This window comes from Trichosurus vulpecula, chromosome 1 (assembly GCF_011100635.1).
Source record: "Trichosurus vulpecula isolate mTriVul1 chromosome 1, mTriVul1.pri, whole genome shotgun sequence".
Taxonomy (NCBI): Eukaryota; Metazoa; Chordata; class Mammalia; order Diprotodontia; family Phalangeridae; genus Trichosurus; species Trichosurus vulpecula.
This window is the reverse complement of record NC_050573.1, coordinates 490,719,240-490,746,089: the sequence shown is the minus strand read 5'-3', so window position 1 is coordinate 490,746,089 and position 26,850 is coordinate 490,719,240. Positions and strand designations below refer to the sequence as shown.

The 26,850-nt window shown below is 39.4% G+C and overlaps 1 protein-coding gene across 5 annotated transcripts in view; it reads left to right on the top strand.

Moving 5' to 3' along the window:
- Window positions 1–13,607: 13,607 nt before the first annotated feature.
- PAM (peptidylglycine alpha-amidating monooxygenase) overlaps window positions 13,608–26,850 on the top strand; it is a 409,388-nt gene continuing 396,145 nt past the window's right edge. For 3 of the 5 annotated variants that reach the window (XM_036737514.1, XM_036737497.1, XM_036737489.1), the window contains exon 1: window positions 13,886–13,941. The gene's annotated coding sequence lies outside the window, so the exon portion shown is untranslated. Of the gene's footprint in view, window positions 13,942–26,850 lie in introns of all 5 variants that reach the window. The other 2 variants (XM_036737505.1, XM_036737477.1) reach the window with 2 other exon arrangements.

Here is a 26,850-nt window from a genome sequence, read left to right as displayed (position 1 = left end):
CAGCTCACTGATTCAGGGCACTAGGGCCTGTTCCACCCGGCTCCTGGTCTGGTTGGTCCTGGCGCAGCCCACGCTGGGCTGTGCTCCATTCTGCTCCCAGCTCTGTGTGATAGACCCTTCCCAGGGATCATTAAGGCTGTCCTGGGCTGAAGCCCTCCTTCCCCATGCTATTTTGTGGGTTCTGCAGTTCTAGAATTTGTTCAGAGCCATTTTTATAGGTGTTTGGAGGGGCCTGGATGGGGAGCTCATGCAAGTCCCTGCTTTCCAGCCACCGTCTTGCCTCCACCCCTGTTTCTTAATATCATGTAATTAAAGGTATGACAGCATGGCACTACACATTTCCAAGTACTTCCAAATGAATGCAGCAGGCTGAATTTCTTCTTCTTCTACCTCTCTCCCCACCAGAAGGCTTACAGCAATCCTTGCTTCACTTGCCACCAGACAAGAAATAGAGTTCATTTGTTCAAGCCTTTTTATGTTCCTGCAGTTTTGGCTAAGCACCCAATTATAAGGCTTTTCATCACCACACAGTAAACTAGCATGAAACAGTCGGAGGAGACCTATACCTGTTTTTCATCATTCATTTCCACAAATAGGCTTACCAAGCTTCAATGTAGATACTGTACATATCTTAAGGACTCATTGGCCAGGCCTATTATTATCTAGTAGCAATGCTATAACGTATTCTCTGTGAAATCATTTAAAATAGTCACTATAGAATTATTAGGGAAGCTAGGTGTTGCAATGGAGAGAGTGCTAGGCCTGGAGTCAGGAAGATTCGTCTTCCTGAGTTCAAATCTGGCCTCAGACACTAACTGTGTGACCCTAGGCAAGTCAGTGAACCCTGTTTACTTCAGTTCCTCATGTATAAAATGATCTGGAGAAGGAAATGGCAAAACCACTTCAGTATCTTTGCCAAGAAAACCCCAAATGGGGCCACAAAGAGATTGACACAATTGAAAAGACTAAACAACATACAATTGTTGTTTTAAAGATGCCTTTGAAAGCAGTATGAGGGTATTCACAAAGGTTGTGGAAACTTAGTCAAGGTTACTTATATGGATATATATGGATATATAAAAGGAAAGAAAGGGGAAATGTTAGAAGAAGGAAAGGTAGAAACAGAGACAGAATATGAGAGAGAAGTAGAGAGGAGGTTGAGGAGGAGGAGAAGGAGGCAGAAGGGAAGGAGAGAGATAGAGGGAGGGAGGGAGGGAGGGAGAGAGAGAGAGAGAGAGAGAGAGAGAGAGAGAGAGAGAGAGAGAGAGAGAGAGATAGGGAGAGATTCTTTGCTTCAAAGCAGATTGTCATAGCCTATCTCTTATTGTACCTTTCAAATCTTGAGATTTGTTTGAAGCATAACTTTCATCTGACTCTGGCCTAATTTAAATGTTAATTTATGTTTTCAGAATACCCATTTTTGCACACCCTTGGAGATTATCGGAGTGTGGAGTCTTCAAAGACAACTTCATGCTTGGATCCTCTCTACAGGGGTTCCTAGAGCGAGGCAGGAAACAGCCCCACAGTTTTTAAGCCAGTGCTAGTGGGAAAAAAATTCCCAATACATATAATTTGATGGATAAGTGAATCACTACCCCCAAAATAAAAAGATTTGCTATTTTGTATTCTTGTAACTGTTTCTTGACACCATGAAATTAAAGATATGTCAGCATGGTACTACATATTCCCAATTACTTTCAAGTAAGCATGTAGTATATTAGTTCTCTTATATGCTTCTATAGTAAGAGGGTGTGTGTTGTGTCAAGGGTAATAGAATGATAGAAGTCTATATTTTATAGGAAAAGTTCTTTTTGAAAGAGAAGAATGTTATTTTCATGTAGGAATAAATTACAATTAATCTTTTCCTCTACCCTTCAAATATTCTTAAGCTAATTTCACTATTTAAATGTAATTAATTCTAAGTGAGTTTTATTGTTTAAATACAACATTTTATTCCTAGCCAAGTTACAATGATCTTTGGTATAGCTGGAAGTGATGTGTAATAGGGAAGGATAATATGCTACTTTTTTAGAGAAAGGCCTGAAGTTTTTCTGTGTTTTTATAGTAATCTAGGTTAAAAGTTATCTGTCAGTACCAGCCTTATCAGAAAGTGCTAATGTTATTATAATGTAAAAGTCTCCTATAATTTTTGGAAGCGAAGAAGATCCTCTTTTCCCCAAAATTATTCCATCTTTTAGGTACTCAAATTTCTACCAGTGAGCATTCATTGTGTATAGGGTGGGTGGGGTGTGCTGAGTTTTCCTCTTTTAATATTCAAACATTCAGTGGAGGGATAATCCATTAAGTCCCTAAAAATTAGTGTGCATTCTTTAAGAAGGTCTATTTCTTCTTGATTGGATGGAGAAGGCACTAATTTAGGTTTGAGAAAGGCACAGAAATGGAGAGGACTAAACTCTGGGGAGCAAAAACCAAACTTTGGTATTTCCTAGAATTTGCCTAGCACTACCCCTGATTTGTATATGGAAGCTTATTATTTATTCCTTTTGCTTAATAACCAAGAGGATATTGACCACATGCAATCAAAAGCAAGTAAATACATTGCAAATAGAAAATGAATCACTGAACTGAGTGATAAAACCCTTTTTAAACCTTACCATGTACTAAGCACTTTGCTGAGTATTGGGGATACAAATACAAAAAAACAAAGACCACACCCAAAGGGAAGTAATGACCAGGGAAGGGTACTTTTGTCCAGAAAGTTCCAGAGTTGGTAAGATGTGCCATATGGAAGTACACTGACACCCACCCCTGTCCACAAAAAACAAAATGGCAGATTTGATTTGATTATGGTTCCAGAACTGAGGTGGGAGGGTTGGTGAATGGGAAGAAAAAAATACCCAGAGTAGGGCAAGGTGGCTTGAAGAGATGGCTAGAAAGTTGGGAGTGAAGTGAAGCATGGTGAGATCATTTTCTGAAATTGTAGTCCAGCAGAGGTAGGTGCCAATAAGGAAAGCAAGGCCCTAGGACAAAAACTTCTCTAGGAGAGGAAGGTTGCTGGGGAGGCTGTGAGGATGCCCCACCAAACTTCACAGAACAAATGATTTATTTCAGTTAAAGGGCCACATTTTAGGACCTAGAGGGCCACACTGTGGCTTTGGGGCCACAGGTTCCCCATCCTTGGTGGGGACTCAAAATTTAGCTTACATATAACTCCTTAGTTTAAAAAGGCCAAGGCCTCCCACTGTATTCTGGGACATCCGCAATTGTCCTGATTTGGGAGTGAATGCAGAATTTTAGAGCTGGGAAGGGACCTTAGAAATTATCTAGTCCAACCTCATAATTTCATACATTTTCATGGTCTGATTCTAGGTCTGCTCACATGCTCTCCTCCAGATTCCCATTCACTCATGAATACACACATGTGTTTGTATGTATGTATGCATGTATAAGTATATATATATGCATATTTTATATCTATACATACTAGCATACATTGATTGGGGATTGCCTCAGTCAAAGTGAGAACTTGGAAAGACCTTAGTTTGAAAAGGCCCAGGTCTCCCACTGTATTCTGGGCCATCTCCAATTGTCCTGATCTATATCTGGCCACTGGATTCAGATGGCTCTGGAAGAGAAAGTGAGGCTGGTGACTTTGCATACCTCCCCCCTCTAAAATCTACTTATAAGTTATGGCATCATCTTCCTGATGTCATGGTCCTCTTTGAGAACGAAGGACAAAAGCCACAGCATATGTACATATAAATATACATACATATGTGTGTATACACACATCCACATACCCACACACCTACATACATACATAATGATATACTCTCCTCCATGTGGGTACCACCAGGGCCCAAGAATTGTGCCAACCAGATAGCTGACATGTCTCAGAATTTATCATTACTGGTCCCAACTATTATTATCTTTATTATTATTATTATTAATCCCTCCATGGTAGACTGTAGGACTTATATAACTTCTCTTTGCATACCCACAAATGGGCTCACTCACTTCTGTCCACAAAATTGACTCCAGGGTTCCATGCTCCAGACCAGCTGCTTTCTGGCTTCTGACCCCACCACTCAACTGAAACTGAGCTCTCTAAGATTAACTATATCCTTTTAATTATTAAATCCAATGACCTTTCTCATTCTTCATCCTTCTCTTCTTTGAAATATTTGCAGCTATAACCCACAGCTCCCCCAGATTTTCAACGAGACACTGTTCCTTCCTGTTTATTCTTCTGCAAGACCATTCTATGTCCTTTATTAGATGCATATCCTGATGCCTATGCCTTCAACCATTTCCTGTTGCAGCTTTGATAAAATACAAACTCTTCTGTTTGGCATTTAAAGCTTTTCACTCCCTTGCTCCAACCCATCTTTCTAGATTGATTTCACATTACTCTTCTGCGTGCACTCTGTTCCAGCCAACTGTCCTACTTGCTGCTCTTCCTAATGACATTCCATTAGATAACTTTATGCTTTTGCAAAGGTTTTCCATTCCCCCACCCCCATGCCTAGAATACTGTTCTTCCTCAGTTCTACCTTTTGGAATCGGCAGTGTCCCTCAGAGTTCAACTCAAGTGTCAGGCCTTACTATAGGCCTTTCCTGATTCCCCAGTTTTTACCATCCTCCCCACCCAATTACTTGTATTTATTTTATATATATTTTTAGTATAGAATCATCTGTCTGTATGCTCCTCCCCAACACCCCAGTGGAATATAAACTGTTGGAGGACAAGGGCTGTTATATTTGTTTTTGTATCCCCAGCATTTAACATCAGGCACACAGTGAATATTCTTCTCACTTCTCAACTTTTTAGAATAAGTCTTCCGACCTCATGAGTCAACTGAAACTGAAGCTCTGGAATTACCAAGATCTCTTAATTGCCAGCTAGATGGTGAAGTGCCTAGAGTGCTGGACTCAGAGTCAGGAAGACTTATTTACTTGAGTTCAAATCTGGCCTCAGATACTTACTAGCTGTGTGATCCTGGGCAAGGCACTTAACTCTGTTTGCCTCAGTTTCTTCATCTGTAAAAAGATCTGGAGAAGGAAATAGCCAAGTACTTTAGTATCTTTGCCAAGAAAACCCAAAATGGGGTCACAGAGAATTGGAAGTGGCTGGACAGCAATGACCTTCCCCCAAACCTCATCCTTCTTGACCTCTGCGTCATTAGACACTGCTGACCATCATCCTCTCCTCCTGGGTATTCTACTCTCCCTGGCTTTTTATGACATTTCTCTCTTTTGGATCTCTGTATCTGACCATTTTTTAGTTTCATTTTCTGGATCATCATCTGTATCATTCCCCAATTGTAGGTGTGCCCCAACTCTCTCTGTCTTGAGCTCTCTATTTTTCTATATCTTGGTGATCTATTAGGTCCCATGGGCTTAATTATTCTATCTACACAAATAATTCAGAGATCCAGCCTCAGTCTTTCTTCTGAAATCCAGTCTCACATCACCAACTGCCTATTGGATATTTTGAACTGTTTGTCACATAGGCATTTTAGCAGAATTCATCTGTATACCTAAACCAGTTCTCTAACTATTACTCTATGTCTTCTTCTGCCTTTGCTTTTCCTTATAATAAAGAATTTTTTAAGTGTGGGAGGGGAATTCAATAGAATTAATCAGCATATCAAAAGTCCACATTCATAGTCCCCCAACCCTGCAAAGAAGCAGAGAGGTATCTTCTCATATGTCCTCTTTGGGGCCAAGTTTGGTTATTATAATTTCATAGAATATATTTTGATTTGTTTATGGTTCTCTCCATTTACATTGTTCTGGTCATTGGGTATATCATTTTCCTGGTTCTGCTTATTTCTATTGTATCTGATATTATGTCTCTTTATACTTCTGTATATTTAGCAGTGTCACCATTTCTTAGAGCAATTGAATTTCATTACATTCATCTATCACAATTTGTTTAGTGATACTAAAATTGATAGGTATTTACTGTATTTCCTTTTCTTTGCTAATACAAAAATGCCACCACAAACATTTCTGCGTTTATGGGTCTTTCTTTTTCTCATTGACTTCCTAGGGCTATATGCCTAGAAGTATAATCTCTGTGTCAAGGTGAATTGATATTTTAGTCACTTTCTTCTCATAATTCCAACATGCTTTTCAGAATAGTTTGATCAATTCCCAGGTCCAAAAACAATGCATTAATGTGTCCATCTTTCCACAGTCTCTCCAACACCAATCTTCATTAAATTGCCAGATAAAATGGCCTGTTCTCAATGCTTATCCTTCTTGACTTCTCTGCATCAATTAACACTCAATTAATTTTTCCTGGATACAATCTCCTCTCTGGGTTTTTATGATACTCTTCTTTTTTGGTTATCCTCCAAATGTCTGAGTGATCTTTCATAGTCTCCTTCACTGAATCTTCATCCATGTCACAACAAATGAGTGTATGTGCCCCTCAAGTCTTGGTTGTGGATCCTCTCCTTTTTTCTCTCTATATTCTCTACTTTGTGATCTCATCAGCTGGTATGTGAGATAAGCACCATAAGAGATGAATATCTTGTTGGAGGAACAGCAAGAAGGCCAGTGTCACTGGATTAAAGAGTATGGGGGGGGGTGGGATATAAGGCATAAGATGACTGGGAAGAAGGGGTAAACTATGAAAGGCTTTGAATGCTAATCTGAGGATTTTATATTTAATCCTGGAGGTGATAGGGATCTCCTGGAGTTTACTGACTATGGGAGAGGGGGAAGGGGTTAGTGTGACAAGGTAGCATCTGCACTTTAGAAAAATCACTTGGAGGATGGGCTAGAGTCAGGAGAGCCTTGAGGCAAGCAGAACAACCAGCAGGCTATTGCAATAGTCCAAGCATGAGGAAATGAGGGCTGGTACCAGGGTGGTGGCAGCATCTGAGGACAGGAGAGAGCATATTTGAAGGATGTTGCAAAGATGAAATTGATAGGCTTTGACAGTAGATTGGATATGGGCTGGGGTTGGGGAGTGACAGATAGTAAAGAGTAAAGAATGACATCTAGGTTGTTAGTCAGGGTGACTAAGAAAAGGGTGGTGCTGTCAACAGTGATAGGGAAGTCAGGAATAGGGAAGGGTTTTGGATAAAGGATAATAAGTTCAGTTTTGGATATTTTGAGTTTAAGGAGTCTAATAGGTAGTTGGAGATAGGAGATTGGAGTTCAACCAAGAGATCAGAGCTAGATAACTACATTGAGAATTAGAGCTAGGTAAGTAGATAGAGAATCATCAGCATAAAGATGATGATTAGATCCATGGGAGCTGATGAGATCACCAAGCAAAATATTACAGAAAGAGAAGAGAAGAGGGTCCAGGAGACAGCCCTGTGAAATATCTGGATGTCACCTAGATAAAGATCGAGTAAAGGAAATTGACAAGGAGGGGTCAGATAGGTAGGAGGAGAATCAAAAGAGAGAAGTGTCTTCAAAACACCACCACCACATTTAACCATGTATCTTTGGGTAGCTTTTACAAAGTGATATTTATGTCGGAGAACAAATGTACTGATGTTTCTCCTGATATGTCTGGGGCATAATTTCTCATATACCACTTCAGTCTCAGGGTGTAGACCAGGGGTGGGGAGCCTGCAGCCTTGAGGCCACATGTGGCCCTCTAGGTCCTCAAGTGTGGCCCTTTGACTGAACCCAAACTTCAGAGAACATATGATTTGTTTCAGTCAAAGCGCCACACTTGAGGACCTAGAGGGCCACACTGTGGCTTTGAGGCCTAAGGTTACCTATCCCTGATGGGGACTCAAAACTTAGCTCAGGTTCTGTATAGCATTAATCCCCTCAAAGACTAGTCCCTGCTTCTTTTTACTTTTTTTCCCCTTCTGGGTGATTGCCTTCACACCTGTCTTTCAACACCATGGACACCATCCTCAGCAGGAGTGTTTCTCTTTTCTGTTAATGTTCTCAGCTCTGCTAAGCCAATGTTGTTTCCATGACAGTATACCATCATCACCTCAGTGCTTAAAACATTTCTGTTTGGATGCCCTCTCTATGCTGAAGATTCCTTTGTTATCTTTTTCCAAAATAATAATGTAAGGAGAGATCACTTATTAAGAATTCAGGAAAACTTGAAGGACTATTGAGGCTAAAAGGCAGACAGAAATCCAAGCCAGAAAGCCTTCACTGGAACAAAAGACAGTACCTCCCTGGAAAGAGTGAGAAATTTGAATACCTTAATTATCTATGTGGAATCCAACAGGGCAGTGAATGTGCCTCCAGGGCATAGACTACATTTACTCAATGGTTTCTATAAGTTCATCTACCCAATATTCCCAGAGAAGTATGGCCAGTGAAAATGACTGATCACCCTAAGGGAATGTGGAGTGACTCAAAGAGGGAAGGGGTTCCCCTAGAACCTTAGCAACAGTAATATCCATCCCTGTGGGGACCTAACTGGCCGCTGGTGGTGAGAGCTGAGTGAATTTGCTCACATTCACAACAAACCTAGGAGTACTATGATAGTATTTCCATTTTAAAAATGAGGATATCAAAGCTCATATATGTCAAGTGACTTATCCATGGTCACACACTTCACAATTTTCAAGTCAAATCTATAATTCTGCTAACTTCAAATCCAGTACTCTTTCTTTTATACCACATTGCTTTTCAAGGATGAAATAAAACTAAGACATTGATTTTAATATTGGGTAGCTATTTTTGAAATTAGACTAGCTCTAGGGACATTCCTGTTGTGGTCAGATAGAGGAATGGGTAGGTACTCTTCAGGGCATCAGCTTAATGGCAAACTTCATTGAATTAGTTCTTCCTGATTTCCTCTCAGCAGAAGACAGCTTGGGGAGTCATATCAGGGAAGTAGGAGAAAGTAGAGGTTGATGGGAAAGTAAGAAAGAAAGTAGAATGAGAAGGAACTGTTGATAGGGATATTTCTGATTACTGGGATATTGAATGAATGTTCCAATTCCATGAAAAATAACATGCAAATAAGTACCAATTATTCTTGAGTCAGCAGCTTGGCTACTTCTGATAACAAGACTAAAGCACTTTATGTAATTAAACTGACTGGTTAGTAAACCTGCATTATGAAATTCAGTGATTAGTGTTTTTTTCACAAATTACATAAACTTACTAAAGCTAAATTTCTGATTGTTTTCTATTAGTGAGAAGAAAAAGACCCATTCTAGACCCTTGTACTTTATTTACTTTAGCCATCTTGCTGTAGTGGAAATAAAAGATTTCCTAATTCATTTTGTATTCAGTCTATTCAAAAGTAAAATCTGGGACACTAGGGTTTGATTGCACCTTCGATTAATAACACCTTTGAAAGAAATCTGGAAATAAATAAATTAGTAGGGTTTAAACCAGGGGTGGGGAACCTGTCGCCTCAAGGTCACATGTGGCCCTCTAGGTCCTCAAGTGTGGTCCTTTGATTGACTCCAAACTTCACAGAACAAATCCTTTTATTAATAATGAATTTATTAAATTATAATATTTTTATTAAGTTTATATTATTTTTTATGACATACATCCATATTATATTATTATAATTATTAATTATGAGTAATGTACAATTATATATAATTAATTATAAATAAACTATTAAATTAAAACAAATTAATAAACCCCATTAATAAAAGATGAGTTCTGTGAAGTTTAGAGTCAGTCAAAGGACCACACTTGAGGACCCAGAGGGCCACATGTGGCCTGAGGCCACAGGTTCTCCATGCTTGATTTAGATAGACCACTACCCTTTAAGTGTTGTACTGTCTGGCAAGTTTGCAATCTTCTAAAGCAGGGGTCTGCACACTAGAGCCCCAGACCCAGATCCTTCCAGGACTTTGTTTTGTCCTGCCTTGAACTAAGATTTTTTTTCATATTTTAAAATACAATAAGCTTTATCAAAAATACTGGGGCAACGAAAAGTGGGGTAGAGTCCATGATGAAAGGAAAAACATGCCTTTCTCCTCCATCGTGCACTGAATGGCTGGCACATCATGCTTCTCCCTGCCCCCATACCTTACAGCTACAACAATCTAGGCAGCTGCCACTACCACTTTGGCTGGTGGCACTGATATGCTGGGTCTCCAGGGGAGCAGCTGTCTTACATAGCCCTGCTGAGTGTGGAGCCCTGCCTACTGCAGAGGTCAACAGAATGAAAACATACTTTAAGTAGCTTTACTTACCTCTCCAAGATCCATAAAGAACTATGAGTCTATCCCAAGAGCTGTTCCCACATATTCCAGCATGACTGCAGAAAATTGTAGTCAGTTAGCAGTACAGAAGAAATGTTTTGGTGCTATACATTCCTATCTCACTCACTGATCATAAAAGACAGTAAAATTTTCCAGAAGGCAAATGTTTCATTTTTCTTATTTTAAATTCCTTCTTTTTTATTAGGCATGGTGTTTTTTTTAATTTATGGAATAAAACAAACATTTCCTTATCATAGTACAAAGATTGTTCATGAAACTGCAAATCTACTGTGCACAACTTGCTATTCCTTTCAAATGTACAACAAAATTATCATGTAATTTTTTTTTCTTTTTTTTCTTCCCTACCCCTAAACCCTACCCTAGAGATGGCTACCATTAGACACAAACAGGTATATATGTAAAATTATTCTATACATCTATTTATCAGTTCTTTCTCTGGATGCAGATAGCATCTTTATTCATATATCCTTTATAGTTAATTTAGGTGTTTAAAAAAAAGACATAATAACTTAGTTGCTCAAAGTTGTTCTTAAAACAATATTGCTGTTACTGCATAAAATGTTCTCTTGGTTCTGCTCATTTCATTCTTCATTATTTCATACATGTCTTTCCATGTTTTTGTAAAATCACTGACCTCAACATTTCTTATAGCACAGTAGTAACCCATTATGATCATATACCACAACTTGTTCAGTCATTCCCCAATTGATGGGCATCCCTGCAATTTCCAGTTCTTTGCTGCCACAAAGAGATCTGCTATAAATATTTTAGAACATATAGGTTCTTTTCCTTTTTCCCTAATAATCTTTGGAAATAGACCAACAGGCATTGTTTATGCCTATTTTTTTAAGAAAGGGATTTTAAGAGGGATTTCCTGTTCTTGGAGCCCTTAAAAGAAGTTTACAGGATTAAGGCTAATATTCTCAGTTCATGTGTGCAGTTTTCACAAACTACATAATACCATTACAACCTCAACCTGTGTCTAGTATAGGAAGGCCATAGAATTGGCCAAAAGGGGCCATCCTATTAAGAGTACTCGGATGTGCCATTCCTGGTTTCAGTCAACTAAGCAGGAAATTTTATGCCTTGCTTCTGGGCATGTATCACTGAGTATACACCTTAGTGGTGGCAATGCTGTAAGAGATAAGTCAAAAAGGAATGACTATCTACCTCCTCAGCCTCTCCCTTCCTTACCAGCTACAAAAAATGTCAGACTGCTTTGAATTGATTCCTCAGGAGACAGAGTGGAGGAAAGGATAGATTGCCTTCTCCTCCCTCCAACCAGGTCTCTGTGTGGCCATGTACAAATGGAATCTAAAGTACATATCCTGCCAAAGCAAGTCTGAGACTGAGTTCGGACTGCCTTTTTTATGTTTATTCTTCCTGATCTTAGGTAAATGAGCATCTAACCTGAGATGGATCTAGGCAAGCTTGGAGGTAACCTTGTGAGTTCCGTTTGTCTTGGGTACCATTATGTCAAAGCTCAATGGAGGCAGAGGAGGAATCTAGTAGATTCTACTGCTCTAGTATTCTTGGAAAGGATAGCCAGCCTAAGCCTGGTCATTTTACTGGCAGGCATACCTGGAATTGTCTGGTCAGTGTAGAGCTGAAGTGAAATGTAAAATGCTTAATCAACAATTCTGCAAACTGCTTTATTTTCTAATAAAGTTTAAGTATCAGCTTCCTAGTAGAATATAACAGTAATGGTAAGTTGTTACTAAATTGTTTTAAGCCTTTATCATTGACTTGTAAGTCTTTTATGTCTCCATTTGTGTAGAAGAATAAATTACTTGTCCTATACCATATTTATATTCATTGGGTTGCCTTTGGGGAGAATCCCATATCCTTTCATAATGCGCACCACAGCACCTGGGTAGGTGTTTAAGGAGTGTGAGTAGAGGAGTTCTCTCTTACTGGAGGCTAGATTTAGCAAGACTGAACCCACATGTGGGTTCAAAACAGAATTGCGTACAGTAGCCTAAGCTCCTGATGGCTCAGGCAGTTCTTCAATGTTGGACTTGCATCGTGTCAGAGCTTCTTATAACCAGCAACATACCTGGGATCTTCATATTGAATTGGAATTTAAGGCTATCTAAATTGATCTGCATTTATCCTCCTCACTGTTTGCCAGGGTATCCAATTTATGTCTCAGAAACTGTGCTAACCACTAGAGATACAAAGAACAGTAAAAACAGTTCCTGTCCTTAAGGAGTTCACATTCTAATGACAGATTGTAGAGAAGGGAGATCCCTAAGTGAGGAAATGAGAAATAGAAGAGGAAAAGGGAAATTGGGGGGCAGGGGAGAAGGAAATAGGTGGGTAATAAACACCAAAATTGTCACTTGTAATAGCAAACAATGGTAAAACACTTTCCTGTCCACCTCTAAGACACGTATCAGACTGTTTCTAATGGTCCTAAAACGACAATATCAAGCTTCTGTCTTGTGTAATGTGTCAAATACTTTGCCTTTAACCCACAACATTCATTGCTTCCCCATGCCTTTCTCTGGGCTGGGTTTTGTCGTGTTCAGTCGGTGAACAGAAATTGTATGCTATCTTGGCTTAAATCTATAATCTAAAAGGGTTCCCTTTAGCGGTGAGTAGCACGGTTAAATGTGAAGTGCAGAACTACGTGCACTCCCTTGAAACTATGCATTTCATTAGAGTCCCAAACTGTACTCTGCACTGAGTAGGTGGCTTAACAATTATTTGTTTAGTGGAATTGAATTGACCTGGGAAGCAGAACTGGAAAACGGCACTCAGTGGATGGTTTGGGAGAGAAGTGATCGTTCATTTTCCTTAGATTTCCTTCTATGTTTGAGCTTCTCAGATCTCTGTCACCTACTTGCTCTCTTTTATTACCCCACCACCCAACTCAGAGGGAAATGTTTGCGTGTGTTCTTAAACCTCATGGTCAGCACAAACTGATGGGGGTTGGGGGAGGTACAGGCATTTTCCTGGGCACTCCCTCAGCGCAACCTGGACTGTCACCTTACAGGTTTGTTTCTCAGGCCAAAAGGGGCCGGGGTGGGGGGGGTGGGGGGGAAGGCGGGGAGGAGGACTCCCCAGCTTTGCCCCGCCCCACACGGGGGGCTAGTTTCACAGCCCGAGTCTCTGCCCCTTGGCTCCTCCGTCCTTGCTTTCCTTGTCCCCCCCCCATCCATAAAACGCCACCAAACTGTCGAGCCACCCACCCTCCCCAAGAGAAACCCCCAAGGAAGTGGGGGCAGGTTCACTGGTGGGTGGAAGCTGGAAGCCAGTGCTTTTAATTTCGCACTGACCCCCAATCCTCGCTCCAGCCAGTTCAGGGTCCCAGATCAACACAGGCAGAGAAACGTCCGCGGGAAGAGCCGCCGGGGCGATTCTTTGGCCCTGGTAGCTACTAGTGCGGACGAGGGGAGGGGCGGCGGGAGAGGAGGAAGGGAGGGAAGGAGGGAGAAAGGAAGGGAGGGAAGAGGAGTGGGCGGGGGGGTAGGGGCACCGGCCGCTCTGCGCCCACAGTCCGGGAAAAGCCACCTCCGGGGTGGGACCAGAAGCGGCCCAGAGGGTCCTGAGAAGGCGGAGAGCGGGACCCGGGAGGGAGGCGGGGAAGCCGGCCGCCCAAGCAGCAGCAGCGGCAGCCCCAGGGCTCTGCCTGTCCCCGCCCAGGGGAGCCTCCAACTAACTCCGCCCGCCGTCGCAGCCGCCTCTGCCCCCGCCGCTGCTGCCGCTGCCGCCGCCGCCGCCGCCGCCGGGAGGGTCCAGTGTCCGTCCCGGGCTGGCGCCCCGCCGGGGCCGGGCCGTCCAGGTTGGTGCGGCGTGGGGGCGGCATGGGGGGCCAGGGTCTGCGCGGAGTTAGCCCGGGTGGGCGGTCGTGTGCGCCCGCTGGGGCTGGGAAGTTGGGGAGATGTCAGGGCCCGGGACGGGATCGCTTCTTCCTTCTCCTTCGGGCGCCGCGGGCACGATTGTTGATTTCCTCTGTGTCTTTCCCCTCCGCCCCCCCACCCCGCGTAGCCTGACACTGCGGCTGGACCCTGGGACCCTGCGACCCCGCCCCGCAGATCTGCCACTACAGGCAAAGCTGCTCTCCGGGGCTGGGGGGGCTGTCCCGGAGCCGAGAGGGAGGAGTGATTGTCTAGCCCCGACCTCAGGCCGGCCCCTGGGCCAACCTAACCCCCCTGCCTTGGGTGCAGGTTATTGAATCCTTCCTCTGGCTTCTTCCTCCCCTATACTTCCCGCCCCCAACCCCAAGCCCCTTCTTGCTGAACGTCTCAGGATTGTTTTGATGGGTCCCTTCCTCATCTCTCTACTGCCTAGGACAAGCACGATGTCACTCTCACCTCACATGGCACGCTTTCCAGCTGCCCAACGCTTTGGACTGCCTTATTCTTTCTCCTTCGCGCAGTCCCCACACTTGGGAACTGTCTGTAATTAGTTGGAAGCTTAATCAAGAGGCGAACCTTCTTTCACCACTGTCCACTCCCACCCCCAATCAAATTTGGGAAAACTTTAGAGTGTTATTCCTTCATAACGAACTGGCTACAACATAGGAGCAAGCGGGAATGGTGGGATCCCGAGTTTTGGAAAGAGATGTCCTTCCGTGGATAATGCATTTTTTACCTGACTCATCTGGGCTATGAGTAGTGTCTGTTTCGGGTACTTGGGGCGGGGAGGGGTGGGGAAGGAATGAGTGATTTAGGTAATTAAGGATTGTGTTTTAAAAGTTTTGGGTGAAAAATTATTATGTTTCCTTTCTTAAAGTTTTTTTCCCCAAAAATTTAGACAGTGGCCAAGTTGGAGTTAAAGCAATGTTACTTTCTCTTATGAATATCAGTAACGTGTTTAATGAGTTAAAACAAGTACAACCTATGAAGTTCGAAAACTTTGTAACAAGTTTTATATTTATATCATTCCTTGGAACTAATTGCCCTCCATAACTCTTTCAGCTATATGTCACAGTTTCCTGGAACAAATTTTTAAAGACATTTGGCAGGCAATGTCTACTGTATGTATGGGAAGATCTTTAGATATATAAACTGCTCTTGCTTAGAATATTCTCCAACTTTCATCACCTTTTTCTATCAGAAATCAAATTTTAAATCCTTGATTTGCCGAAAAGTTTAATATTAGCATTGAAAGTAATTAGCAATGGATGCAAACGAGTTCAGACACATAGCTCAGGCAAATTGCAGTCTGCATGTTTCCTGAGCATTTGATTTATAACTTGTCTCCAGATATCATGGAGTATTTAAAATATAGCTTTAGAATCCCCAGTCTTGTTCATTTACACGGGAAGCAAGAGTCAGAGAGGTCTAAATGAATTAAGATAACACTTGACTCTAGATAATTGGAGCGAGTACTTTTTCCATACCTCTTCAGGAGTACATAATTCTTTTTCATAGTGTTTTATGCACAAATCAAACATATATTCTAATGATCCCATGTTAATTATAATTTGATTTCTAACCATGAATTGTCAAGGATCTTTTAGGGTCATTCTCTAAATGGATTGACACAAATGCCACGTTTTAATATTTTTCCAGAATAATTTTTCAAATACTCATTCGGTGGGGCCCACCTTGGAAATATGGAACATGTAATGTTAAAGCCACAGAAAAACTACACACTGACAGACACACAAATTAAAATGTCATTAACTCTGTAGTGAAGTTTAAGAAACCATTGAAATTTATGCCCAAAACTTAATTAGTAAAACACAAAATTCAGCATTACTCTCTGGCTTTCATGGTGTTCAGTATTTCTCTTTGAAAACAGAAAAAAGATGTTGTAATGTAAGAAAAAAAAACTTTCCAGAGGGATGTAGAATCAACAAATCTAAAACTGAAACCTTGACATAAAAATGGAACTTTGGCATTTATCAGTCTTCTGATAACCCTACCAAAAATTGTGATTTTTAGGAGGTAATAGGCTTCCTTGTGTCTTTTTAAAGCTAGTCTCAATCTGATTAAAGTGAGGATGAAAGTTGGTATAAATCTCTCAAAAATGATGCCTATGGAAACAACATGATAAAGGAGAAAGAAAGACTTGGACAAGCCATTTAAACATCTCTAGACCTTAGTTTCTTCATTTGTAAAATTGGGGGGGGGGGTTGTAGTTAAGTTTATATCTTACATTTTCTGAGCATTCTGGCAGTTTGAGCTATCTGATAAATATCTTTCAATAGTGTTTACTATGTGTTAGGCACTATACCAAGCTCTGAGTATATAAAGAAAAAGCAAAAACACTCCCTTACATTTTCAGGTGAGAGACAAGTATAGAAGAAGATACATGCAAGGTTTATACAGAGTAGAAGGAAAATAACCTTAGAGGGTAAGGTATTAATAGCTGGGGGATGAGAGAGAAGAAAAGACCTCCTGCAAAAGTTGGCTTTTGAGCCGAGTCCTAAAGGAAACCAAGGTTTCTAGCTGAGTGGAAGCTAGAAAGCAACAATTCTGTTTAAATGCATAGGGACTGGAATGGGGGGAGGGGGGAAAGGAGGTCAGTAACACAACAAGTCTGCTGATATGGCTGAAACCTTGAGGATATGGAAGGGAGTAATGTTTTCTTAGGACATTATCTTTCAAGGCCTAGTTAGGATTTAATGTTCTTTCATAATATTAATTTTATTTCTACCCTTCTAACATCCTTCTTCATGGTTAGGAGTAAGAAGCTAGGACCTTCTGAGTGTGCTTAGAATTTTTTTAGCCATATGTACTAAAGACTAAGATAGACTTTAGAATAAATTCATCACTGCGGCTAAGTGGGCTAAAGAGTGGCCTGAGGGACTTAATGTTGACATATTAATTTTTTTTTGTTCCTTGAATTTGCTTCCTATTTAGGAAATTATTATCAAAATATTTGCTGTTTCCTTTCCTTTTGGAACTTTGCAAAGTAATGGAGTATTGAGCCTGAAAATTTCTTTCCTAGTGTAAAGGATTAAGAACTTAATGAGTTTTCAGTCTTTCAGTACATCAGTGCTCAGTTTTCTGAAGAGAATTCCAGTAGTTTGAAAGAATTTCTCAGGTGAAACTTATTAGAATCAGCCTCTAAATCTTTTATTTTTTTTCTTTTTTATTGTTATGAACTTGATAAGTATAAAAATAATATTTTCATGTTAAAAAAACAGAAAAAATACAAATTGCATATGGAACTGGAAAATATACATCATATATGAAGCTAGAAATCTGTTTTGTGCAGCTTTTTTAAAAAGCATATTTTAAGTTTAACAAGCTAATTCCAATACTACCTAGCTTGTTTGTGTTCTTTTACTCGTTTTACCCTTTTCTATGTAATTTTAAGTGTTTCAACAACATTCTTTTATTTCTTTTTTTTGGCATCATAATTATTGCTCCCTTCCTTCATAATTCTCTCTCTCTCCTCGAAAGGGAAATTAAAAAAAAGAACTTATTTTGAAACAAATGTGTATAGTTAAATCTACATATTAGCTGAAAATGCCTGTTTGAAAATATGTTTCGTTCTGAATGTTTAGTCCATCACCTTTCTGTCAAGAGGTGGGAAATGCTCAGAGACTAGTGGAATCTACAACTTTGTGAGTTCAAAAGGACCAGAGAGCTCCTAGGCATCCCAGCATTCCAGAGTTCAGTTTTGCAGCCAGCATAGTATATATACCTCAAGGTGTGGAGGGAGTGGAGGCTCTCTCTTAGAATTTAGAGTTAGAGTTTCATAGCCAATGTATCATGAGCACCCCTCAGCCCAGGGGCAGCAGAGGCAAAGACTCATGGAGCAGTCATGTCAGATAAGGGCATGAACTTGGTGGGCTCAATGCTATGTTAGAACTTGTAGGGTATGTCTCTGAGGTGTTGAAGGATGGGGGAAGATTTTGCCTGTTTTTTCTTGCCACATCATTGAAATAAATATAGCTTTGTAAAAGCTAATCTAATATTAAATGGTTAAGTGGTGCTAGTCAGCGGCTCTCTCACAAATGGGAGGAACATCATCCAGCAATAGCTTGAATTAATGTCAGAGAAAAGAGATTCTCCCAATCCCCTCAGTGGACTTGTAGAAGCCTGAGAGGGAAATGGAGCAGGTTTGGTTCTGGGACAAAGGGCCAGAGAATAGACATGGCGCAGTATACATTCCTCTCCCTGGTTCTGCCCACTTCGCTCTGAATCAGTTTCATGCAAACTTTCCCAAGTCTCCCAGAATTCATCCCTTCTGTCATTTTTTATGAGGTGATAATTTTGTATGACATTTATAAACTATAATTTGTTCAACTATTGCCTAATTCAAGGGCATTTTTTTTAAAGTTCTTTGGTACAACAGAAGAGCTGCTATAAATATTTTTGAACATATGGGTCATTTCCCTCTTTATTTGATCTCTTTGGGATATAGGCCTAATAGAGCTAATGACTTTTGGGTACAGTTCCAAATTGCTTTCCAGGTGGTTGGATCAATTCATAGCTCCTCCATCAATTGTCATTTATTTTCCCTTTTTGTCACCTTTGACAAGCTGATGAGTATGATGTGGAAGCTCAGAGTTGTCTTAATTTTCATTTCTTTTGTTATGGATAGCTTTCATTTCTTCTTTTGAGAACTACCTATAATAAATCCTTTAGGGACCAGCCTTTGTTTTTATATATTTCTATCAGTTCCATATATAGCTTTGATATCAGACCTTTATCGGAGAAATTTGCTGGAAAGATTCTCCCTCCCTCCAGGAACTGCTTCCCTTCTAAGTATTGATTTTGTTTGTGCAGAAACATTTCAATATTATGTATTCAAAATTCCCCATTTTGTCCCCTTGATCCTTTGGATGAGACCTCTTCTCCCATCAACGGTTGTGAAAGGTATCTTCCTTGCTACTCTAGTTTGTTTAATATATGACCTTTTTATATCTCTAAGTCATGTATCCATTTAGGGTTTATTGTGGTATATAGTATGAGCTATTAGTTTAAACCTAACTTCTGCCTCACTGTCTCCTTGTTTTCCCAGCTGTTTTTGTCAACTCACCATGAATACTTGCATCAGCAGTTGGAGTCTTTGGGTTTATCAAACATTATGCTACTATATTTGATTGCTTCTGGGACTTATGTATTTAGTCTGTTCCAATGATCAACTTTTTAACTATCTCCAAATGGTTCCAAATGGTCCTCAAAATTCTTTGAAGTATAGCCTGAAATTTGGTACTGCTAGATTCCCTTCCCATTTTCTTTTTACCCTTTCCCTTCAGTTATTGACATTTTCTCGTTCCAGGTGATTTTTGACATTTTTTCTAGTTCTGAAATAATCCTTCAGTAGTTTTATTAGTGTGCCACTGAGTCTGTAAGTTAATTTAGGTAGTATTATCATTTTTATTATACAAGATTTACCTTTTTGGCATGTCTAATCTAGCTCCATTCCCTGAATTTTGCACATATAGCAGATGTGAAGAAGTTTAATTCATACAACTGTGTCATAGAAGAACTAGGACTAAGAAATAAGATTTGACTACAATTCCATATGCCTTTCTTTACAAAATTCTTCCTTCCATCAGCTATAGCAGATTTTTTAACAGCTATCTTGCTCTTTCCCCTTTGGAGACTTCTGAGGTGTAACTGTCTTGTCAGTTGCATTGTACTCAGTGAATGGAAACTAATGAAAATATTAGCTAAAGAAAAATAAGAAGCAGCTATATCCCTGCAAAATGAGAATTTTCAACAACCTAGCCTCAAAGAGAAAATGAACATGCAATACATCACAGTGTCCAATATTAATGACTACAAAATAGTCCATTCCATAGATCTTTTTCTATTTGTGTGAAATGCCAAGAGTTGACAACACAGAGAAATGTGTGCAAAGATTGTCAGTGTAGGGAAAAGAGCACTAGGCTTTGAGTCAGGATAATTAGATTAAAATCTTGATGGTGTCATTTACTAGAAACTGTGTGACCTTAGGCAGATAACTTCTCAGAGTCTCAGTTTCCTCAAGTGTTAAAAAATATTCATACTATGAATCTCACAGGGTTATTTTGGAGATCAAATGGGAAAATTGCATATACATATATGTTTCTTATTATTTTCATGTCTGCTTTCTTTAGTACTTTAATAGAAATTTTTTATAGGGTCATAAAATGTCAAAACTGGAAGGGACCATAGAGAGCAACTTGGTCAGCAGTTCTCAAACATTTTGGTCCCAAAATACCTTTACTCTTTTTAAAATTATTGAGGATTTCAAAGAGCTTTTGCTTATGTGAGTTATAGTTATTGATCTTTACCATGTTAGAAATTAAAACTGGAAATATTTAAAAATATTTATTAACTTAGAACATAGATCCATTATATGTTAATAGAATAACATTTTTATGAAAAATAACTGTATTTTCCAAAACAAAAATAGTGAGAAGAGTGATGTATTTTGTCAAATCTCTTTAATGTCTAGCTTAATAGAAGATAGTTGAATTATCATATCTGTTTCTGCCTTTAGCCTGTTGTAATATGTTATTAAATCCAGCTTCACACAGATTTGTAGTTGGAAAAGGGGGGAATATTTTAATAGGCAAATAACATATTAGCATTATTTTGAAAACAGTTTGACATCCTTCTGGAAGATGGTTCCTGGACCACACTTTGAGAATCAGTGATCTAGTTCAACAATCCTTGCCTCCACCCCTTCCCCATTACCCATTTTGCAGATAAGAAAACTGAGGTCCAGAGAGGTTAAATGATTTTCCCAAAGTTACATAATGACTGGCAGTAGGGACTTACACCTATGGGTTAATATAATTTACCCAGATTCTCTTTAGTTGTCTATACTACAAGGCAGGGATTGTGGAGTTCTGTGGGTCCAAACATTCTGAAGGACTTTGGGCACATATGCAAAAATTTGTATGAAAGTGACAACAAAACAAATATCTCCCATCATTATGAAATGCCTCTCCTCACCCTTGTGGAAATAAATGAACTTGAAACATCAGTTACGCTGTTCAGGTACAAGGCATGTCAAACTAACTAGGAAGCTATGTTGTAAATTTGATCCTTTCTGTCAGTTAGATATCCACAGCACAAGACAATGTTTGGGGGGGCATTTGACCATGCCAGTAGAAAGCTATGACTTAGGGGTAGTCATTCAAAGGGGATTAAAGTACAGTGATTTGGGATGGCGAGAGGAGGAGGAATGTCGAGACAGATTAACATAATGTGAATACTGTGTGTCAGATACTGTGGATACAACATAAATTTATTTCTCTTTAATCTCAAACAATTAACATCAATTAACAAAGGAAATGCTTACTGAAATTCAGATGCAGCAAGAATGGAAATACAAAAAAACCCCTCAAACCAGGGCACCCACAGTGTCCCTGGGGAGATTGAGTGCAAACTTAAAGTGGTGAGGACCAATCATTTGTCCTCTAGATTAAACTTCTGGGCATAGCATATCTGATGGGTGAGTCAATTCCTTGCTTATAGGACATAGTGTTCCAAATACTGAGGTGATTCACTGCTGTGCCATGTCAAACAGGTCACTCATCAGGGCTGGCTCCTCTCTGGACTAGGTAGCTAAAACCACTAGTTCTATTTGCTGAAGGGGATGCTTGATGGCTCTTCTGACCTTTCTTTTCTTTTTCTTTTTTCAAATGGAAAATGTTTGGTTGTAATGTGAGGACAAAGAAAATTGTCTTAAAATACCTTTCAAAGCTCCAAGGTCGTAACCTGGTTTGTTCCATCTCTGATGTGCTCAGAGCGGGAAAAAAAATGAAGCCACAGAGACAAAAAGATAGGGGGCACCATGTGTTAGTGGCCTCATGATAGCCAGGTGACACAGAACAACCAAAGCTCTTCTCTCACCTAGCGGATCATAGGAGTTTTTGCTTTACATTCCACCAAAGAAGAGAAGGAGTTGTGGTCCAAGCTTTTTGTATGCGTGCTCGATTTTGGCTCAGTAGCCAATTAAAAGGCTTTCTGTTACCATGCAGTAAGCTGACAAGAAACAGATACATGTGCATGATCTGAAGCAGGGAGGAGAGGCCCTCTATCACATCACTCATTTTTGGAAACAGGCTTATGAAGCCTTTGCATGGGTTGATGCTAGACAGAATATATTTCATGTGCTCTAAGGACAAGGCCTTCGCTGTCCACTATATGATTATACATGTAAAGATGAGAATAATATATTGAAGTTGTAATACTCAATTCTCAACTTGCTTTTGTCTTTTTATTATCTACTTCTCTCTCCCTTCTGCCTCTTCCTGGCCCTTCTCTGTCCCTTACCCCTTTCTTTCTCTTTCGCTATTTATTTGGAGTAAACACAAAGTAAAGTGACCCTCTTACTTTTTTTTTCACTATTACAAAGGAAATTATAAACATTCATAGAGCTTCAGATTGTTTCTAAGTATATTCCAGGTGAATGGAGATGGTAGAATGTGTTTGATTATACGAAGATGTGATATAGTAAGATCAGTGGCTTTGGAATTAGGATCCTTTGGTTTGATTCTAAACTCTTCTTGTTGTTTGTCCTTCATTCTCAGAGAGGATCGTGACATCAGGAAGTTGATGACATGACTTGCAAGTGAGTTGGATTTAAGTGAGGGAGGGCTATGGAAAGTCGCCCACCTCATTCTCTCCTCCAGAGCCATCTGGGTCCACTAAATTTAAGCAGTCACTTAACCTTCCTTTGCCTAAGATTGTTCATCTGTAAAATGGGAAATTATATTTGGAAGGGACCATAAACATAATCTAGTCCATCCTGTTAAGGTACTTGGCTAAGGCCACATAGGCAATAAATAGCTGAGATAGATTTTGAACCCAGGGCCTCTGGCTTCAAATCCATCTTCCACTAGGACAATGTACAACATGCCTCATAGATTTATTGTCAAGATCTGATAAGATAGTAAGTAAATGTAGAATGCCTTGTGAATTATAAAGTACATTATAAATTTTACCTGTCCTTATAATCATTACAATTCTGTTATTGATTCTGTGAAATCTACTGTGATTTGGGTTAGGTTCACAAGTAGATCTTAAATATGGAGGTTAATGGCAGCATGAGTGTCCTGTCACATGCTAATAGAAAAGGAATCCACAAAGCAAATCATATATAATATCCCCATTTGGAGACAGGCAGAATATAGTGCAAATGTGGCAGCTGAAGGACTATGTACATGGAGTTTGACTGTGAGCTCTGGATTTATTACAGATGCCATATTAAGCTTCTAAAATTATTTTGCCAGTTTTATCCACACACAATTCTTAACCTTAAAATACAAGAGAAGAAAATCAACACTGACATTTTGGAATACAGCCAGTTTATCAGCATTGAAACAATGATTGCTGTAACACAGCTGTGCTGGGTTGGACTTACACAAAGGATGGACATATCCAAGAATATCCAAATAGCTATTGTATGGTGAGTCTAAGAGGGCAGTTATCCATGAAGAGAGGGGAAGGAAGCAAACAGAAGAAATATGATAAAGGTATAAAACTCAATTTTATATTTAAATTTAATTAAATTTTCATTTAATTTAGTTTAGTGGAATTAATTCTGAGAAATAGCAGAAGCAGATAGATCTGCTATGGTGAGTGGATGTGAGATGGCTTATTTTGAGAAAACTCAGCATGGATAGCCTTAGGGATGCAAAGAAGCAAAAGATGATGGTGTTACCAGCAGAAGCAGTAGCCACAAACACATACTTCACATGCATGAAGTATGGTGTTAACTACTGGTTTTGTTGCAATCGTGAGGCAACACTACAAACATATATAAAATACATCAAAATAGGTAGTGAGACCAGTATGAAAGGGTAAAACTACTATCAGATATTTTGCAAGTTTTTTTAAGCCCTTTAGATAAATTTTGGATATTGGGTTTATCTATTTCAGAAGGAATTAGCTTAAAAATTATGATTTAATTTTTTTTCTAGCAATATATATTCATTGGTATAGAAAACTCCCATTTTGTTCTGTGATTTAGTGTCTTTAAGAGATGCCTGGGAGCATTGGAAGGTTGAATAACTATATTGATATCAAAAATTCAGAATATTTGGCATTCCGGTATTTCTGATTCTGAAAACGACTCCCAATCCACCATGCCATGCTTTCTCTTTGCCTTTTTTTAGATTAGATTGTAGACGTCTGTGCCGTAGAAAGATGCAGATCCAGGGCTACAACAAAACTCTATTTTTCTACCTTCCTAATCCAAATTGGAATTTAAAGGCTATTGCCTTCCCCTCTCCACCCTGCCCCCTATCTGAATTACCTATTTTAAACTACAGTGATTTGAGGCTCAGATTTGGGCAGACATATCACCTAATCATCAATTTCCCACTCATCACAAGCATTTTCTTCAGTGTTATATGCTTATTCTTTTATTCCTCAAATTGTTGATCTAGCACCTTTGTCTACTACTGTCATTATTCTACTGCTTTTATGTTTTTCAATTACCTTTAAGTAGAGGAGAGGAAGAAACGTATGAAGAAGAAGCTGTTATAAATAATAAGTATATATAGTAAAGTATGTTAACATATTACAGAGAACTCTGCTTTTATTCCTATTTTTCTTTACGTTGTAGATTTGACCTGACTTTTTGAAAAGCACAAGTAATAAAATTAAATCTCTGAATTTTGTTCCTTATAATATATATATATATATATAAAAGCAAGGACAGTGTATATGAAGGTGAAGTCGGAGGGACAATGTATATAAATGCTACAGAGTGGGAAACCTAGGGAAGAGAAATCTGATCTCCATTGTTGTGTGGCGTCTTAGGGTGAAAGTATATGAAGAGGATAGATGCATGGGGGAGTGGGAAGAAATGCACCAATCAGTCAAGCACTTATTGAGCACCATCTATGCATCAGGCTTCTTAATCACTGAGGATACAAAGAAATGCAAAAAATCTTTGCTCTCAAAGAGCTCACAGTCTAATTGGGGGGGACAATATGCTAACAATTATGTACAAATAATATATGTGTATATATATTCATATATGATAAGTTGGAGCTAATCAACAGAAGGAAAGCAGTAGATTAAGGGGAGTTGGAAATGGCTACTTGTAGAAGATTTGTGATTAGGACGGCCTCCTTAAAAGTCAGAGGAGTGAGGGAGGAATTTGGGGAAAGATACTTGGGAAAAGGGTAGAATTTCAAGTCAGGGAGTCCTAGGGAAATTGGGAGGGGTCATGATATGTATCCACATCTATGTATAGATATATGTGTGTATCCACATACATATATATATATATACATAATTCTAATATTCCCTTTTAAATTGTTTTAAAAATATAAATGAGAAAATCACCAACAAAAAGAACAAATCTGTATACAAAGAAGGCCAGAAAATGGGGATTATACATGAAACCACAAATGCACTACATATAGCTTGTTTCTTTTATCTTACATCAGTGCTAACATTGCCCTGCTTATTTATATATCCCCCTAAACGTCCTTCTGGCATCCTCTGTGTAGTTTTTAAGTCTTTCATTGATGGTTTTTTCTTTTTTCTTGTTATTCCTTTTCTTGGTATCCCCATTATTATCCTCACTATCCCATTCAGTCTCCCTTCCTCTTCCCTTCTTATCCCCTCATCCCTCCCAGGATGGGCTTGACTCAGCCCTGTACCCTGGTAGTTTATGTTCAGCATTGGAACAAAATGAGACACCCTCATACCATTCATTATTTAATTTATCCATAGCAGAAGGATATTCAACAAAGATACTCATTAATTAGGATACCACATTGATTCCACTGAGAACAGCTTCCTGGTGTTGGCCATGCTTTTGGTTGATGGTCAGAAGCCTCAGAGAGGGAGCTGGATCCAGCTCCTTGTGGTCTTTTACTTTAGGGAAGCTAGTCTAGCCTATATGGCAGGGTGTCAGCAAATATTGCTCTAATCATAACCCCCCAACTCCCTCCCCACAAATAAGAGCCTTCCCTTGTTAAAAAAGGTGTTGTCAAAAAAAAAAACAAATTGCAATGGTTCTATTTGGAAATGTCTATCTCCCTGTAAAACTGTAATCCATCACGTCTCCATCAAGAGGTGAAAGTCATGCTTGTTTCATCATCAGGGTTCTCAAGTCATAATTGGTTATTGCACTGATGACAGTTCTCAACCCTTTCAAAGTTATTTTCCCTTACAGTGTTGTGGAAATTGTATATGTAGTTTACTTACTTCTGCTCATTTTTCTCAGCATGAGTTCATACATGATGATAAATTTCTCTGAATCTTTCTCTTTTATAATTTCTTATATCACAATAATAATTTTGTTATGTTGAAGTGGGTAGCTAGGTGGCACAGTGGATAAAGTGCCAGTTATAGAGTCAGGAAGTCATCTTCCTCAGTTTAGATCTGGCCTCAGATAACTTGCTAGCTGTCACTTAACCCTGTTTACCTCAGTTGCCTCAGTTTCCCCATCTGCAAAATGATCTGGAGAAGGAAATGGCAAACCACTCTGGTATCTGTGCAAGAAAACCTCCAATGGGTTAGTGAAGAGTCAGACAAAACTGAAACGACTGAACAACAACAACAAAAATCATATTGATATGCTATCGTTTGTTCAGTCCTTCCCTGCTGCTTTATTTTTTGCTGAAAGGTTTGGAGGGAAAATAAATGAACAGAGAAGCAACAGATTGAAGATGAGACTTCATAGAAATTTTAAATGACTGAGTTTCTTTACTGTCACCAGGGATGAAAACTCAGGCACCTAATTTTATAGATTGGATCCTGGATTCAGAGTAAACTTGTTGAACCCTGATCTACTTTCAAATCCCTCATTTTACACAAAAAGA